This window comes from Molossus molossus, unplaced genomic scaffold (assembly GCF_014108415.1).
Source record: "Molossus molossus isolate mMolMol1 unplaced genomic scaffold, mMolMol1.p scaffold_m16_p_10, whole genome shotgun sequence".
NCBI lineage: Eukaryota > Metazoa > Chordata > Mammalia > Chiroptera > Molossidae > Molossus > Molossus molossus.
This window is the reverse complement of record NW_023425345.1, coordinates 68,744,146-68,762,101: the sequence shown is the minus strand read 5'-3', so window position 1 is coordinate 68,762,101 and position 17,956 is coordinate 68,744,146. Positions and strand designations below refer to the sequence as shown.

General features: G+C 42.3%; 1 pseudogene; it reads right to left on the bottom strand.

The window, feature by feature from the left end:
- Positions 1-2,106: 2,106 nt before the first annotated feature.
- On the bottom strand, positions 2,107-12,248 carry LOC118623737 (annotated as a pseudogene).
- Between the last annotated feature and the right edge of the window lie 5,708 nt (positions 12,249-17,956).

The following is a 17,956-nucleotide window of genomic DNA, read 5'->3' as shown; positions in this document are numbered from 1 at the left end:
CCAAGGAGATAAGAATTGTTAAGTGTATGCGCATACATGTGGTTAAAATACAAATCACAACTTCTTTGCATCCATGGATATCATGTTTTATAAAACATGATAAACAACTATAAAATGCCGTAAAATAGGACTCAACCAGAAGGTAGATATATTTTATCAGTTGGACCTATATTGTCAATCATTTCAGATTTCTAACTACTCAAATTGAATTCATTAGGATTCTTTTCTCATTTTCCCCTTTCTTGACTTGAATTACACCCCCACTACCTACTCCACACTGACTGTAATGTATTTTCATTTAATTTCTGATGGCTATGAAAATAAAAACACATCTGACACTTTCTAAATCTGAACACATCATTAGGTTGCACCCTTCCACAGGACCCAACGTGCGTTACTGGAGAATGGGACTGTGATTGCGGTAGGAGATCTGTCATTAAAAAAAAAAAAGGCAAATACCGCTCTAAAGCAAAATCATCATGTTAGGCAGCCACCTTTAATTGTCTCATGCAATTGGTCAATACATTTAGTTACCTGGGAGTACATTTTTCAGCTAAATTATGTTGAAAAACTCATCAGGAAGTTCCATTATTTAAATTTTGACATTTTAAGCCTTTATTGAGTTTTAATGGCTGTAGTGAGAAAGTAATTGCTACTTTCAAATTGTCAGGCTAAAGGAATCATTTTGAGCTTTGATTGTTAAATTGTTTGTGGGAGAGAGAAGCACTAGAACTATTTTCTCAGAAAAGATAGGCCCTGCTCAGGGGGACTTCCTTGACTTATTTCTTTTTTCTTTTTGTCCTCATCTGAGGATATTTTTACGTTTATTTTCTGATAGAGTGGAAGGAGAGAGGGAGGAAGAGAGAAAGACACACACATCGAGTGGCTTCCAACCACACGACCCCTGTTGGGGACAAACTGCAACTGAGGTACATGCCCTTAGCGGGAACCAAATCCGGGACTCTCTGGTCCACGGGATGGTGCTCTAACCGCTGAGCCAAACTGGCCAGGGCTCCTTGACCCATTTCTGAGGCAGAGATGTGGTGGGTCTCCGTACAGAGCATGAGTCCTGGTTAGGCATTTTGACTTTCACAAGATCACAACCTTGTTATCTTCTCCTCAGCGGCTTGTCTAATCTTACTGAACGATTCTTTTGAGGAATGATGTCTGCAAACTCCTGATGATCAACTCTCAGAGCAGTGTCACGAGGCCACCAGCCCATGGACTCCCCTGCTATTTTTTTTTCAATTTTTTAATTTGTATTAATTTTAGAGAGAGGAAGGGAGAGGGAGAGAGAGATAGAAACATCAATGAGAGAGAACATCAATTGGTCGCCTCCTGCATGCCCCTCTCTGGGGATCCAGCTCACAACCTGGGCATGTGCCCTGACCGAGAATCGAACCAGCGACCTCTTGGTGCGTGGGTCGACGTTCAACCACTCGGCCACATCGGCCAGGCTCCCCTGGTGTTCTGAGTTCTAGCCTGAAGCCAGACAAATCTTGGGGGATCACATGGTGTTGGCCCTGGCGGAATTGTGCTCGACTGGGGCTGTGCTCTTGCATCTCGTTGGGATGTTAGAGTGCTGTGGGTTACTCACTGGTGAATTTACAGCTCGCTAGGAAGCCTTCTCCTTTCCATTTTGCATAAAACTTTTTTTTTTTTCTTTTCTACTGGCTGTGGGGTAACAGTGTCAATAGCAGAAACCAGCGAATTTGCCTTATGCTCTCTTAGTCTGTTGATTGGGACACACCTGTGAGCGGTAACTTGCAGTGGGTGGGTTTGTGACAACGGGATGTTTATGGAACAATGGTCTGTCACTTTCTACTCAAAGATCTGTCCCCATGGGTGCTGCTTAGTTCCGAAATATCTCCTCCCACAGCCCTCTTCCTGGATTGCTCCCACCGTCCTGCTCAACGCTGCCTTCCTCTCCCACAGGCAACAGAGCTCCGGCCCGAGGTCCTTCTTCTTTCTCAGATTTCTCTTGAATCTTAGTCCTGTGTCCATTTTAACTCCGACTGTCTTCTCAAGAGGGAGAGCAGAGCCCAGGTCCCAGGTCAGGAGAGAGGGAGGAAGTAGTTGCTTCTGCTCTGTTTGAAGTATCTAAAGTCAAATACATTTCACCATCAATATTTTTTTATTTTGGTAGCAGTACGGTTTCTTAAGCTGTGCCTGAGTAGGGTGCTGGTGCTTGTCCATGGTGCTCTTGATGTACAAAGCCCGGATTTTCTGCCAGTTCTTTGTGAGCAGAGACACCCGGAAATTGACAGCGATGGGGATGCTGTGTACGGGCTCATCATCTGTCACCTCACCTGCCCAACAGCCACTGCCAGACACAGCACCCTCGTGGGGAACTGCATCGTGGATTTCACTTCACAGACTCTAACCACCATGTCCTCACTGTGGTCAGCAAGGGGGAGGGGACTTGCCAGCCTTATTCAGGCCTGGGCCCAGGATGCGTGGGAGCTGCTTGATCAGAAAATGAACCAAAAAGGCATTGTACTTCTTGGCCAGCTTCTTGACCAGTTTCTTATTCCTGTTGAGTTTCTTTTGTGCCTTGAGGTCCATGTGGCGGATACCCACAGCCTTGGCCTTGTCACGGTGCTGCTGGTCCCCAGAACACATACCGAGAATTTGAGGTGGGAGTGGATTTAAGCAGTGGTGCCGAAGAAGCACTTGTCCTTCTGAGGGTCACAGCTCTTCAAGCTGATCTGCAGCTCCACTGTCTTCAAACACTTCCGAGCTTGTGCTGGTTCCCGTGCAGGACTCCCCTCTAGAGCAGTGGTTCTCAGCCTTCCTGATGCCGTGACCCTTTAGTCCAGTTCCTCGTGTTGTCTGTGGGCGTATCTGCATGTGGGCGGACCCGCCTGGAGACGGACAGAGGAGCGGTGTCTCGGTTCCTAAGACCATCGGAAATATGTGTTTTCCGGTGGTCTTAGGCGACCCCTGTGAAAGGGTCATTCAACCCCCAAAGGGGTCGTGACCCACAGGTTGAGAACCGCTGCTCTAGAGGGTGTCACAGGGGACTTTGCTGCTCATCATTCCTCACCCTGCAGGACCCAGATAAGAGCTCGCCGTTAATCTTAAATACTCATCATATACAGATGTGACTTCAATATACCCTTGAAGTTAAGCTGAACCAAGTCCAGCTCAGCCTGTGCTCTCTTCCAGTCCAAGATAAAGGTTATAAATTCATACCCTTTCTATCCCAAATTTCAGCTCGACATCTCTTGAAACTAGTTGTTCAAATGCCTTAAGGCCTTTCTCCAAGAAAACCTCCACAGAAAAAGTTATAAAACTTAATTAAGAGATACAAAAGATATTCCAAGAAAATGGAGAGACATATCATGTCTGTGGGAAGGAAGATAATGTCGTAAAGATGCCAGTTCTCTCCAACTTGAATTACAGTTTCAAAGCAATGGAATCAAAATCATGGAACTTGCTGATTTCACAATTTATATGGAAGAGTAAAGGGCTCAAAATAGCCAAGATACTCCTGAAGTACCAGAACTGAATGTGAAGCTGTGATTAAGACCATTGCGTAACAGTATAAGGGTGGATATGGGGTAGATATTACATAGTATCAAAGTACAGCAGGTCCTCGAATAATGTTTAGTTATAATGTTGATGAGGTGCCATAGGAACTTAACTCTTTTTTAAAATATATAAATATTTAGATTGAGAGAAAGAAAGAGATAGAAACACCGATGTGAGAGAGAGACATTGATCTGCTGCCTCCTGCACGCCCCCTACTGGGGATCGAGTATGCAACCTGGGCATGTGCCCTGATGAGGAATTGAACTGGTGACCTCTTGGTGCATGGACAGTGCTCAATCCACTGAGCAACACCAGATGGGCAGAACTTAACTCTTGTTCAAATCAATTAGCCAATGGTTAAATTTGTTTTGTTAGATGTGGTTTTGCTTAAAGTCACAGAGCCTCTTGACCAAATTAAGTGAGGACTTACTGCACCCCAAATTTTTATTAATTAAGTATTAATAATTTAAAAATATTATTATGTAACTTTATAGTTGAAAAATTTGGCAGACACCAAATTAGCCAGTTCATAAAAGTTAACGTCACCAGTAATAAAACAAATCAACGTCATGTGCCTCAGCATAGGATACACTGAGAAGCACACAGAATTGCTTCTGTGGTATTCCAGCCGAAAATGCATAACCCAAAGCTAATCATGAGGCAACACCAGACAAACAAAAAATGAGGGACATTCTACAAAATAACTGGCCTATACGTTTCACAAGTATTGAGACCATAAAAGACAACAGTCCAAGGAACTGCTCCAGATTGAAGAAGACTGAACAAACGTGACAGCTACATGCAGCATGTGATCCAGGTGACGTCCAGGCCCATGAAGAAAACTTGGGACAACTGGCAAAATTTGAATGGAGTGTGTGAATTTGATGGTGGTATTATATCAGTGCTATTCTCTTGATTTTGATGGTTATATTTGACTATTAGGAGTCTATTTTTGTTTTTGGGAAATACACAGTAAATTATTATAAATAAAGGAATGTCATGTTTGAAACTCTCTGAAATGGTTCCGAGAAAAAATCACACACGCATACACACACACAGGGAGAGAGAAAGAAGGAAAGAAACGAAGAGAGAAGAGAATGAGAATGAGAAGAAAAATGTGATAAAATGTTAATAGTTGTGAAGAGTGGGTGAAGGATATATACTATAGAAATGCTTTGTATTTTTCTCTCAACTTTTCTATAAGTTTAAATTATTTTAAAGAAAAGAGTTAAAACAATACATTGGGAATTACTCCAAATAGTAAGGAAAGCATAGATGATACAACATGAGAACGAGGGGAAGATGAGCAGACAATTCACACAGGAGGGTGTACGTGTAGCCAATAAAGCCATGACGACATATTTGACAATTTTCACAGCGCCAATCAAGACCACAATGAGCCCGGCTGCTGTGGTTCAGTGGATGGAGCTATGACCCATGTACTGAGAGGTCCTGGTTTGATTCCCAGTCAGGGCACATACCTGGGTTGCAGGCTTGAGCCCCAGTGCGGGGCACGCAGGAAGCAGCCAATCATTGTTTCTCTCTCACACTGATGTTTCTCTTTCTCCCTTCCTTTCTCTCCAAAAAAAAAAAAAAAAAAAAAAAAAATCAATGAAAGCATTAAAAAAACAAAAAAACCCACAATGAGAGATTATTTTGTACCTATTTGCTGCCAAGATTTTAAAAATCTGAAAATAGCAAGAGTTAGAAAGCATTCGGTTTCAAATGATCCTTTATACATTTCTGGAGGGAGCATAATTTGTCACTGTCACTCTAAACAACAGTGTGTCATTATGTTTTAAAAAATTGAACATTTTGCCTGGCTAGTGTTGCTCAATGGTTAGAGTGTTGGACCTCATACCGAAAGGTCTTGGGTTTGATTCTTGGTCAAGGGCATGTACCTGGGTAGCAGGCTTGATTCCCTGGCCCTGGTTGTGTTGTGTGTGGGAGGTAACCAGTCGATGTCTCTCCCTCTTCCTTTTCCACTCTATCTAAAATCAGTGGAAAAATATCCTCGGTGAGGATTAGCAAAGAGACACAAACAAAATTGAACTGTTTCCTTCCTGTGACTCAGCAATTGCACCTTAGTATGTAGCTAAGACAGTCTCTAATGCACATGCACCTGGAACATGTACAGCATGCTCGTAGCAGGACAATTTAAACAGGAAAACCTGAAAAGGACCTGAGTGCCTGTCACGGAAGAGTGGGTAAACGAACAGTGGTACATCACCACCATGAATAAACTTAGCGATACAATATGAAATGAAAAATAAAGCCACCACCCTGATCACATACAGCATGATACCATTTTTGCAAAGTAAAAATAACTAAATTGAAAAAATGGTGAATATGTAGTAGATTAACAAAATTGTATATAAAAAGAATGCAAGGGGGTAGTGGACACACAGGATGTGGGTATTTTTTATTTTTATTTTTATTATTTTTTTATTACAGACGTCCCTCCTTTTTCCCCCTATTGCCACCCCCCCACCTTCACAGCACTGTTGTGTGTGTCTATTGGTTATGCATAAATGCATATAAGTAGCTTTTCCTGTCCCCCAACTCCCTTCCTTCTGAGGTTTGTCAGTCTGTTCTCTACTTCCATGTATCTGGATCTATTTCGTTCATCAGCTTATTTTGTTCATTATATTTCACAACTAAGTGAGATCATGTGATACTTATCTTTCTCTGATTGGCATATTTCGCTTACCATAATACTCTCCAGGTCCCCCCATGTAGTCTCAAAGGGTAAGAGATCTTTCTTCTTTACAGCTGCAAAGTATTCCATTGTGTATGTGTCCCATATACTGATCAGCTCATATACTGATGAAGACTTGGGCTGTTTCCAGATCTTAGCTATTATAAATAGTGTTGCTATGAACATAGGACTGCATATATTCTTCCTGATTAGTGTTTCTGGCTTCTTAGGAAATATTCCTAGGAGTGAAATCACTGGGTCAAATGGCAGTTCGATTTTTAATTTTTTGAGGAAACACCATATTGTTTTCCAGAGTGGCTGCACCAGTCTGCATTCCCACCAGCAGTGTACTGGAGTCCCCTTTTCTCCACACCTTCACCAGCACTTGTTGTTTGATGATTTGTTGATGGTAGCCATTCTAGCGGATGTGAAGTGATACCTCATACTCATTTTAATTTGCATCTCTGTGATGATTAGTGATGTTGAGCATTTTGTCATATATCTCTTGGCCATTTCTATGTCCTCTTTGGAGAAGTGTCTATTCAGGTCCTCTGCCCATTTTTAATTAGATTGTCTTCTTTTTGTTGACTTGTATGAGTACTCTGTATATTTTGGAAATTAATCCCTTATTCGATGTATCATTGGCAAATATATTCTCCCATACAGTGGGTTCCCTTTTCATTTTGATGCTAGTTTCTTTAGCTGTGCAGAAGCTTTTTAGTTTGATGTAGTCCCATTTATTTTTTTCCTTTGTTTCTCTTGCCATAGGCAATATATCAGTGAAAATTCTGCTGTGTGTGATGTCTGAGTTTTGCTGCTTATGTTTTCTTCTAGGATTTTTATGATTTCATGGGTTACATTTAACTCTTTTATCCATTTTGAGTTTATTCTTGTTTTTGGTATAAGTTTGTGGTCTAGTTTCTTTTTATTTTGCATGTACCTGTCCAATTTTCCCAACACCATTTATTAAAGAGACTGTCTTTGCTTTATTGTATGCTCTTGCCTCCTTTGTCGAATATTAATTGAACATAATGTCTTGGGTCAATTTCTGGGTTCTCTATTCTGTTCCATTGATCTATATGCCTGTTCTTATACCAGTACCAGGCTGTTTTGATTACAATGGCTTTGTAGTATAACCTGATATCTGGATTTGTGGTCCTTCCAACTTTGTTCTTCTTTTTCAATTCAAGGTCTTTTTTGGTTTAATATAAACATTTGGAGTATTTGTTCTAGATCTGTGAAATATGTCATTGGTTTTTAATAGGGACTGCATTGAATCTGTAGATTGCTTTGGGTACTATGGACATTTTATTTATTTATTTATTTATTTATTTATTTATTTATTTATTTATTTTTATCCTCACTCGAGGACATTTTTGAATTTATCTTGAGATAGAGCAGGAGAGAGAGAGGGAAGAGAGGGAGAGAGAAACATCAACATGAGAGAGACACATTGAGTGGTTGCCACCCACACGACCCCAACTGGGTGGGGACAAACTGCAACCAAGCTATGTGCCCTTAGCAGGAACTGAACCCGGGCCTCTCTGGTCTGTGGGCCGACGCTCTAACACTGAGAAAAACCGGCTAGGGCTGAACATTTTAGTAATGTTGATTCTCCCAATCCATGAACATGGTATATGCTTCTACTTTTTTTTTTTTTTTTTTTTTTTTTTTAATCCTCACCCGAGGACATTTTTCCACTTTTTGTTCAGGTAGAGTGGGAGGGAGAGAGAGGAACAGAGAGAGAGAGAAACATCGATGTGAAAGGGACACATCGAGTGGCTGCCACCGCACAACCGACCAGGGCCGGGGACAAACTGCAACCGAGGTACATGCCCTTAGCGGGAACCGAACCCGGGTCTCTCGGGACCGCAGGCGGACGCTCTAACCACTGAGCCAAACCGGCCAGGGCTGCTTCTACTTTTTTATGTCTCCCTCTATTTATTTTTTCAATGTCCTGTAGTTTTCTGAGAACAGGTCTTTTACCTTCTTGGTTAAGTTTATTCCTAGGTATCTTAATTTTTTTGTTGCAGTGGTAAATGGGATTGTATTTTAGTTTTTCTTTCTGTGTGTTCATCATTGGCATATAAAAATGCCAGTGATTTCTGTATGTCAATTTTGTATCCTGCTACCACGCCAAATTCATTTATTAAATCTAGTAGCTTTTTGGTGAAGTCTTTAGGGTGTTATATATACAATATCATGTCATCTGTGAATAATAACAGTTTCACTCAGGATGTGTGCTTTTATTACCACAGAGAACACCTGCCTTAAAGGAGAATTATTTAATATTCAGAAAAAAATGGGGGATGCTTAATTTTTTTATTAAAAAGCTTTTTATTTTGCTTTTATTCATCAAGTTTCTAAAGCCTTAGGGTTCAAACTTATCTAGGATACCTATTCCACAGCAATGGCCTTTAATTTATTATGGTGAAAAAAAAAAAGAAATTTAATACTCTAAAATATAAGCTCCACGAGGACAGAAATTTTTGTCTTTTGTGTTTACTATTGTATATCAGTGGTCTATAACAGTGCTTGGCACATAGAAGACAATCAATAAATAATATTTACCAATAACTAAAAATAGTGAATGAAAACTTGGATTTGCCAATGTTAAAGGATAACATTGCAGTAATATAAAATGCCCAGTGGGTGGAGCCCATGTTGCATTTTGTTCAGTGTACACAAAGCAAGGATTGAAAAATTTTGGGATGAATGCTTCATATCCTTGGGTGAATTTTAGGTGGTTCTGCAGAAACTCTCTAATAAGCTTAGATTTTCTTTGAAGCATTAATTGGTACTAAGCTTCAGCCTTTTTGTGTTTAATAACTTTCTAACAGATCATTTAAATCATTTGGTTCTTTAATGTCAAGTGGAAAGTTTTTCCTCTCTACCAAATTGAACTACATTGTTCAATTTTGTTGCATTTATTTCTGGGTAAAAGAACTAAGAAAATTAAAGGATGAGAAAATCTGTTTAAATGAGAATGAGAGGTTAAAATGTGGTAAAGACAGTGACATGAATGTCAACTCTGCTGACATCTTCTAAAGGACCATAGAATCAAAGTAATTTCCCCTATCATTTTGTTAAAAAAGCCTATCATTCATGTAAATACAGCTTAATTAAATAAATAATTTAATTATTTATTTGAGCCAATTAACTGGATGCTCCTCCTCATATGACTCTGTTTATCTGTCCACGGCCCTTTCTGTCTCCTTCCCACTTTGGGAACCTCCCACGCTGCTCCCTGGAACTCAGGACCTGCCCCAGGCCCAGTTCACACGGCCTCCACTTCTCTGACTCTGCATTTCGGGTTTCTGCCCCGTGGAAACCTGGTACTTGGTGAGGACCCTGCTTCCCTGCTGCACTCTCTCCTGCTACTTCCCCAACCGCGCCCCTCTTACCCCTAGGGAAGGGTGCCCTTCTTCTCACTGTGCCCCAAGGGGAGAGGGGAGGGGCCTGCCAGCTCGCATGCCGCCGGGCCCTTCTCCCTCCCTCTCCTGAGAACTCCAGCTGTGTGTCCTTGCCGCACACTATTCCACAGCCCCTGCTTGCCACACTGATCCACTTCCTGTCCCTTCTCTTCATTTCTTTAATATTTTTAGCTTCTGGTTCACTGCCATTTTCCTCTTGAAATTCCTGTGATAATTTTTAGCTATTTCAGTATCCAGATAAATGATCCTTTCAACACTTCATGCTCTTGGTTCCGTAACTTCCCTTTCTCCAGGGATCCTGTCCCATTCCTTACCTCAGCCATTCTCTTTCACGGTCATACCCTTGGCCCGTGTTTACCAAAACAACGTTAACCTTGGGCAAGCGCCCACTTTTCTACCGCCACATCCTGTCTTTCTAGCTCACTCCCTCCGAGGCCCTGCCTCACTTCTCCAACCCACCTGACCTTCAGCCCATAGATTTGATCATGTTTTCTCAGCTCACTCTCCCTCATTTTACAGCTTTGCCTGGGGCTTATTGTCTTTTAAGGAGTGATATGATAGAAAAATAGACCAGAGGCCAGAATGTATATATATACACATGCCCCTATTGGGAACCGAACCTAGGACTCACTGGTCTGCAGGCCGACGCTCCAACCGCTGAGCCAAACCAGCCAGGGCCAGAAAGAATATATTTTACCTTCCTGAAAATGTTCCTTTAAGAAGTGTTGAGCCCTGGCTGGCATGCTAAGTGGTTAGAGCATTGGCCTGTGCACTGGAAGGTCATGAGTTTGATTCCTGGTCAAGGGCACATACCTGGGTTGCAGGTTTGATCTCTGGCCCTGGTCAGGGTCATGGGGGAGGCAACCAATCGATGTGTCTCTCTCACATTGATGTTTCTCTCTCTCTCTCTCTCTCTCTCTTTCTCCCTCCCTTCCACTCTATCTAAAAAATAAATGCAAAAATATCCTCGGGTGAGGGTTAAGAGAAAGAAAGAAAGAAAGAGAGAGAGAGAGAGAGAGAGAGAGAGAGAGAGAGAGGAAGGAAGGAAGGAAGGAAGGAAGGAAGGAAGGAAGGAAGGAAGGAAGGAAGGAAGGAAGGAAGGAAGGAAGGAAGGAAGGATATGTAGAACAATAACTCATAACAATTAATTAGAAGATTTAAAATACTTGCATTCACCAGTTTGCAAAATTAATCTGTGCATGTGAGAAAGCTTGGAGATTTGATTTCCCTCCTGTCTTTCTGTTTCAGAGAATGAAATGTCTTTTCTTCTTGTTGGAGGTCAGTCTCTCACCCTAGTCCCCTGACCACTCTCTGCTGGTTTCCTCTGGGATGTTGCTTCGTCATTTACTCACTTATTTATCTGGCCGACACCGGACACCTCTGTCGGGCACTGTGCTGACTGAGGAGGAGAAGAAATAGACACGATACAAGACAACAGGTCTTGTTTAGTGAGCTGCCTTTGTCTTCCACCTTTTCTTTTCAGTGGCTTCTTCCCAGTTCCCAACATGCTTGTAACTCTCTTATCCTAATATAATTTCTCCTGTGACCCTGGAACCATTCCCCCCCGCCCCCCTCCAATATTACCCTGTTTCATCCCTTCTCACTCAGGCTTCCTAGGAGTCATCCTACGCTCACCGCCTGCCCTTCTCCACCTGCCATGCACTTACCAATGCTCTGCAGTTCAGCTTCAGCTCCCATCATCCCACTGAGTCCCCCCTGCCAACATCAGCATCAGCCCAATGGCATGCGTCTTGCCAAATCCAATGATTATTTTTCTGTTCTTATCTTTTTGGACCACTCTGCTGTAATTATCACTCTTGATTTCTTTTTCTTTCAAACTCTATGTCCTTGACTTTGACGAACTACTCACCACTGGTTATGCAATTACTCCCTGCTTTCTTGGATCACCTTTCTGGGCCATTCTTTCTTAGCCTCCGCTCTGTGACCCTGGGTTCTGTTACTGGTTCTTTGCTGCTTCTTCCGTGTATGGTCCTCAAGCAATCTCGTTTGCTCGTATGGTCTTAGATTTCTCACTTGGATTGTAAGAGTCTGGGCTGCCCAGCAAACTGCCACCTGCATATATCTGCTTGTATGTCAGACTGTCTACTGCTTATAATAATGAGTTGATGTCCCTGAGACATCTAAATTCTGCCGTTAAATCTGACACTCGCCCTGGCTGGTTTGGCTCAGTGGTGAGAGCTTCGGCCCTTGGATCAAAGACTTGCAGTTTTGATTCTGGTCAAGGGCAGGTACCTCTACTGCAGTTCGGTCCTCGGCCCTGGTTGGGGTCGTGCGGGCGGCAGCCAATCAATGTGTCTCTCTCAAGTCTTTGTTTCTCTCTCTCTCTTCCCACCTCCTTCCCTCCCACTCTATCTGAAGATAAATGAAAAATCTTTGGATGAGGATTAAAAAACAAACAAACAAACACTGAAACTCATTCTCTTCCCCATCCCACCCCAAACCTGCTCCTTCTGCATCAACTCATTACTTTCTTTTCTCTCCCCTTTCCTCCCAATTCCATTATCATCGAGGATGCGGATCCTATGTCTATTTACTTCCTTGATTGAGCCCCTTTTCTCCATCTCTATTACGGTCGTTCCAGTTCGGGCCACCACCGCCCCTGCTATGTCGCATGTGGCTTTTAGCTTATGCCATACCGCTGTGTGCCCCCATGCCTTTAGTTGCCCTCTGCCCTTTCTTAAACCGATAGACCTATTTATCCTTCCAGACTTGCTCAAAAATCATCAGGCTCTAGGAAGTGTTTTCTGAACTGTGCAAACTTTTACTTTATTCAATTTATTTTCCTGCCTTCACTTGGAAAAAAGAAATGAACTACTTATGTTTCTTTTACCCCATTCACTATACAGTAAACTCTGGGAGGACAGGGACCATGCTCTATTTGTCTTTGTTGTCCTGGTACCTGACTCAGGGCCCGGCATATAGTAGACGACTGAACCTAAACATAGCTAAGATTTCCCCACTCAGTTGCAATCTACCAGCTTTCGTACGTCACAAGATGCTTGGCCTTTTCCTCATATTAAACAAACACTGGCTGAGTGCTTCCTCTGTGTGGGCTCAGTGAGGGACCGATCACGGTGTGCCCTGAGAACGGCACGTGGACTACTGTGGCCACAGTGGGGCGTGGGGGGAGGGGAGCAGGAGGAGCGAAACGGAGAAGTAATCAAGGCCAGATCATGAAGGGCTGTACTCACAATGGTTTTTGTTCACACAGAAGATCATTTTATGTGACAGAGTGAAAAAGGGTGATGAGGGCAAGATTGGAAGCAGAAGAGTCTTTTACAGAAGCAAAATTGTTATTTAAATCACACCTCCTTATGATGTGTCTGTTGGGTGGTACCAACCTTCCAATAGCAGATTATTGCTTTAAAGTATGTATTGAATTGTATCGGTTCATTCCATAACCCTTATTAGTGACTATCAGGTGCCAATACTATATTATATATAATATACTATGTATATATCTTGCCAAATCCAATGTTAATTTGCCAGAGTACTAGCCCTGTCCTGGGCCCCAGAGAACCTGTGGTCTAGTGGTAGCACTGGGCACAGGGGTGGGCACGTGTGACTCAGCGTCAGTGCTGGTAGGGTGAGCACAGGTTGCTTATGGAGCCCAGGAGGAGACAGACCTCTCAGATGGGGGTCAGGGGAGACCAGAGGAGTCTGGAGCAGTGACTCCGAGCTAAATTTTGAAGGATGAGTAAGAATTAACCTCTCAAATAAGCTGGAGGCCTGCCAGGCTACTCTAGGCAGTAGGAACAGCTTGTGCCAAGACTCAGATGAGATCACCGAGTTTGCAGCTTGATTTTACGCAGCAGCTGAGGTAGGACCAGGAACGAGGTAGAAAGGATGGGCCACGTTAAAGTCTAAATTTGATTTTGAGAGGGATGTCACAGAAGAAAGTAGAATTATGACCCACTTTCATGAACAGATTCAATAGGACAGGCTAATAGCTGTGCTAATATTTAAGAAACTGAAGCATAAACAAGACAAATTATCAAAACCATCAGGACTTTTGGTGGAAATATTCTTTATTTTATTTTATATTTTTATCCTCACCCGAGGACATTTTTGCATTTATCTTCAGACAGAGCAGGAGAGAGAGAGGGAGGAGAGAGGGAGAGAAACATCGACGTGAGAGAGACACATCTACTGGTCGCCACCCACACGACCTTAACCGGGGCTGGAGACAAACCACAGCCGAGGTACGTGCCCTTGGTGGGAACCAAACCCGGGACTCTCAGCTCTAACCGCTGAACGGAACTGGCCAGGGCAGTGGACATATTCTTAAAAGAAGAAAGGTTAGTGAGCCTTCCTCTAGTCACCAGTCCATATTTCTTGGTTTAGATCTGCTTCTGGCTCATACTCAAAAACTGAATCCGAGAAATCCTGCCGTTTCCCCAAGGGCCAACAGTTCCTGTAATAACTGCTCTCAAGACATTTCCTGGATATGATAAACGTTCATAGTTACAGATTTATTAGGAAAAGATTTCCCTCAGAGTTTTTCTTCCACTCGAGCCCTGAGGTCCCCATGCAGTGTGGATGGAGCAAGGGGGTGGCAAGCCGGGCAGAGAAGGCCCGGGGGTCACTGAAGGTGGTGTTTCCTGGCTGCCAGACTGTCCTCCATAAACAGACCTGGTCAAAGGCTTTTTTTTTTTTTTTTTTTAATCCTCACCCGAGGACATTTTTTGTTCAGGTACAGTGGGAGGGAGAGAGAGGAGAGGAAGAGAGAGAGAGAGAGAGAGAAACATCAATGTGAAAGGGACACATCGAGTGGCTGCCACCCGCACAACCGACCAGGGCCGGGGACAAACTGCAACCAAGGTACATGCCCTTAGCGGGAACCGAACCCGGGTCTCTCGGGACCACAGGCTGATGCTCTAACCGCTGAGCAAAACCGGCCAGGGCAAAGGCTTATTTTTTTATTTCAAAATAATTGGGTTCCTCAGAATACTGTATAATGTACTTCAGATCAAAATAATTACACACCTAGCCCAGTACCTTTCTTGTTCACAGAATAAACTTTAGTATGTTCAAATTCTTCAAGTAGATTTTGGGTTCCTTTCTAGCTTCTCTCTGGATGCCTTTAAAAAAATTAATTATTTTTTAATTAATTAATTTTAAAATCTTTATTGTTGAAAGTATTATAGATGTCTCCCCTTTTTCTCCCACTGACCCCCTCTTCCCCACTCCCACCCCCCTTCCTGCCTTCCCCAAACTATTGTCTTGGTCCCGCTGAGGTTTGGATGCCTTTTTTTTGTTGCTAGGATTAATCTGTCTTTTTTTTGTTTGTTTGTTTGTTAATCCTCATTCGAGGATATACTTTTCCATTGATTTTTAGATAGAGTGGAAGGGAGGGAGGGAGGGAGGGAGGGAGGCAGGGGGAAGGGTGGAGAGAGAGAGAGAGAGAGAGAGAGAGAGAGAGAGAGACATCAATGTTGGGCTGGGGATCGAAACTACAATCCAGGTACGTGCCCTAGACTGGAAATCGAACTCGAGACCCTTTGGTCTGCAGGCTGATGATCTAACTAACCATTGAGCCAAACCGGCCAGGGAGGATTAGTCTGTCTTTATTGAGTACTATTGCTTTATGCAAATGCACTTATAAACAGCCACATTTCTGAGGCCCATAATATAGGCGAAATGTTGTTTAATGGAATATAATTCTTTTTATTCAAATTTAAAATATATTAATTTTGCCTGCACATTAGTCTTTGATGTTTAAGCATGTTTAAAGAAATGCTAACTAGTAAAAAGGAATTCTCCATGAAGATGTGCATTGATAATAAGGTCAAACTGTAGAAGGTTTAATAAAAATGTAAACTCAATTAGTTAATTCCAAGTATTTCCACATAGCCTCTACTCTGTTAGTCTTAAATTTAGCATGTCCAAAGCCACACCAATCAACTTCTCTCCACTTTGACAGAGACATCACGTTTTCCCAACCTCCAAAGGAAGGTAGCACAGTGATTAGGACAGTGCATTGGCTTTTTGACTCAGGCAGACCTAGTTTTGCATGCTAGCTTTAAGACCTTTGCAAAGTGGTTAACTTCTCTGACCCTCTGTTTCCTTATCTGTGGAAATGGAATAATTCCTACTTCACAGTGTAATAATGAGGATTAAAGGAAGTATCAAATTTAAATCAAGCAATAAGAAATCATGAGTATTATGAGAAATTCTGGTATCATCTCTTACTCTCCTTATTCTCTCTCTTCCCAATATTCAGGTTTCAACAAAGTCCTGTAATTTCTTTTTTTTGGAAATACTTTACATATATTTTCCTTTACATTCTCATGGTTATGAATGTATTATATATTATACTTGGATTATTAGAAAAATGTCAGTCTGTTCATTCTCTTCTACCAAACATGTTTTCCTTAATAGTGAAAAGTAATTCTGAAGTTTTCTTACAACACTGATTTCCATATGCCACTTTGTAATGTTAAAATTTTATCGACTCCTTAATTATTTTCATAATTGTGTCTAATCACCTGTCTGATTTTCAATACCCAGAGAGGAGATGGTATGTTTTAGTGGAAAGAGCACAGACTTTGGATTCAAACAAACATAGGTTCAAACCCTGGGTACAGGGTCCATATCTACTAGATATTGAAAAAGCAACCCAAGCTTCCACAGTGTCAGCTCACTTAGCTGTAAATAATGTCCATTGTGCGGTAACAAATCAACTACGATTAGGCTTGTAAAGCTCTCTGAATGGGCTTCTAGGAGAAAGTGCAGTGGGCACATTGAATCTGAAGAATATATATGTACTATGAAAATAAAATGAAGCTGTGGAGTCTGGTTTTTCTTCACACTGCATGTGAAGAGAAAAGTATTTCAAGTGTGATCACACTTAAAAGATGCGAACATTTTCTTCTCACACTCCTGTAAGGAAATCACTTCTGATCCAAGTGCATGACACGTGTGTAGAGAATAATGGGAAGTGATAACTATGTAAATCTTTTCTTCCTTTAAAAATCGATTAGAGCCACATATTTTAGACAGGTGAAGGGAAATAGACAATCCGATTTGTCCCAAATCGAGGATTCACGATAGGGAGTGACTGGGTCGGCCTCCGCTTTGTGGAGGTCTCATCCAGGGTGCACTGTGGCGGCCTCTGGCGACTCCCCACAGCGACACCCGTGCCCCATCCCCCCCCCCCCCAGCAGTCTGCTCTGATCATCTTCCTCACTCCTGGTTTCCCAGACACACTCTGCCCCAATGCGCTCTTCTTATATTTTCTTCTCCATCTGTCCCACATCTACCAAGGCACAGTGAGAGTACTGCATCCAGCATAAAGCCATTCTTGATTACTAAGCTCATATTACTTTTTTTTGGTTTTTAAATCCTCACCTGAGGATATTTTTCTGTTTGTCTTTAGATAGAGTAGGAAGGAGGGAGGGAGGAGGGAGTAACATGGCCGAGAGAGACACATTGACTGGTGGCCTTCTGCACCACCCAACCAGAGTGGGGACAAACTGCAACCGAGGTACATGCCCTTGACCGGAATGCAACCCACGACTCTGGTTCGTGGGCCCGATGCTCTGACCACTGAGCAAAACTGGCTAGGCCAGTCATATTAGTCCCCCTCCCCTCCCCGCCCCAAAATTGTGGAATTGACTGTTCATATAGTGTTAACAAACAGTGGAGAGGTCCAATGTCTGGGGAACCTCACTATTGTAAGGATATCATCCTCCATAACCTTCCCATGTCAACTTCTGTAGTTTTCTGGAGTACCTAGCAATACAATGATCATATGATAATCATGTAACCTTCTTTAGCACCTACTCTACCACAGGCATCATGCTAAGCTCATTCAACATAGTATTTCATCTTTACAGTAGTCCTATGAGATGACCATTCATATTATTATCCCTATTTTACAGGTGAGGAAACCAATATTTAGAGGTATTCAGTGACCTCACAATTTCCCAAGTCCAATTACATGGTAGTTGACAGATTCTGGGTTTGAAAACAAGTTGGCCTTGTAGGTCACTAGTGCCAGGGTTCCTTTCATCACTCCTGACTTCTCTTGAGTTGGTGGGAAGGTAAAAACTCCTTTGTGAGTAACAATCGAGGCTTCCTAACTCGTACCAATCATTTATTTAACAGCATGCTGCCTTAGACAATTGTTTCCCTTTTCAAGACATAATTCCCGCAGTTTGTCACACACTTCTGTAAGGAAAGGCTCAGTTTAATATCTCACATTCTCTAAAATAATAGTGGGAAAAGTATTTGCTACTTTTTGGCCTTCATTCATTTATTTGTCCAG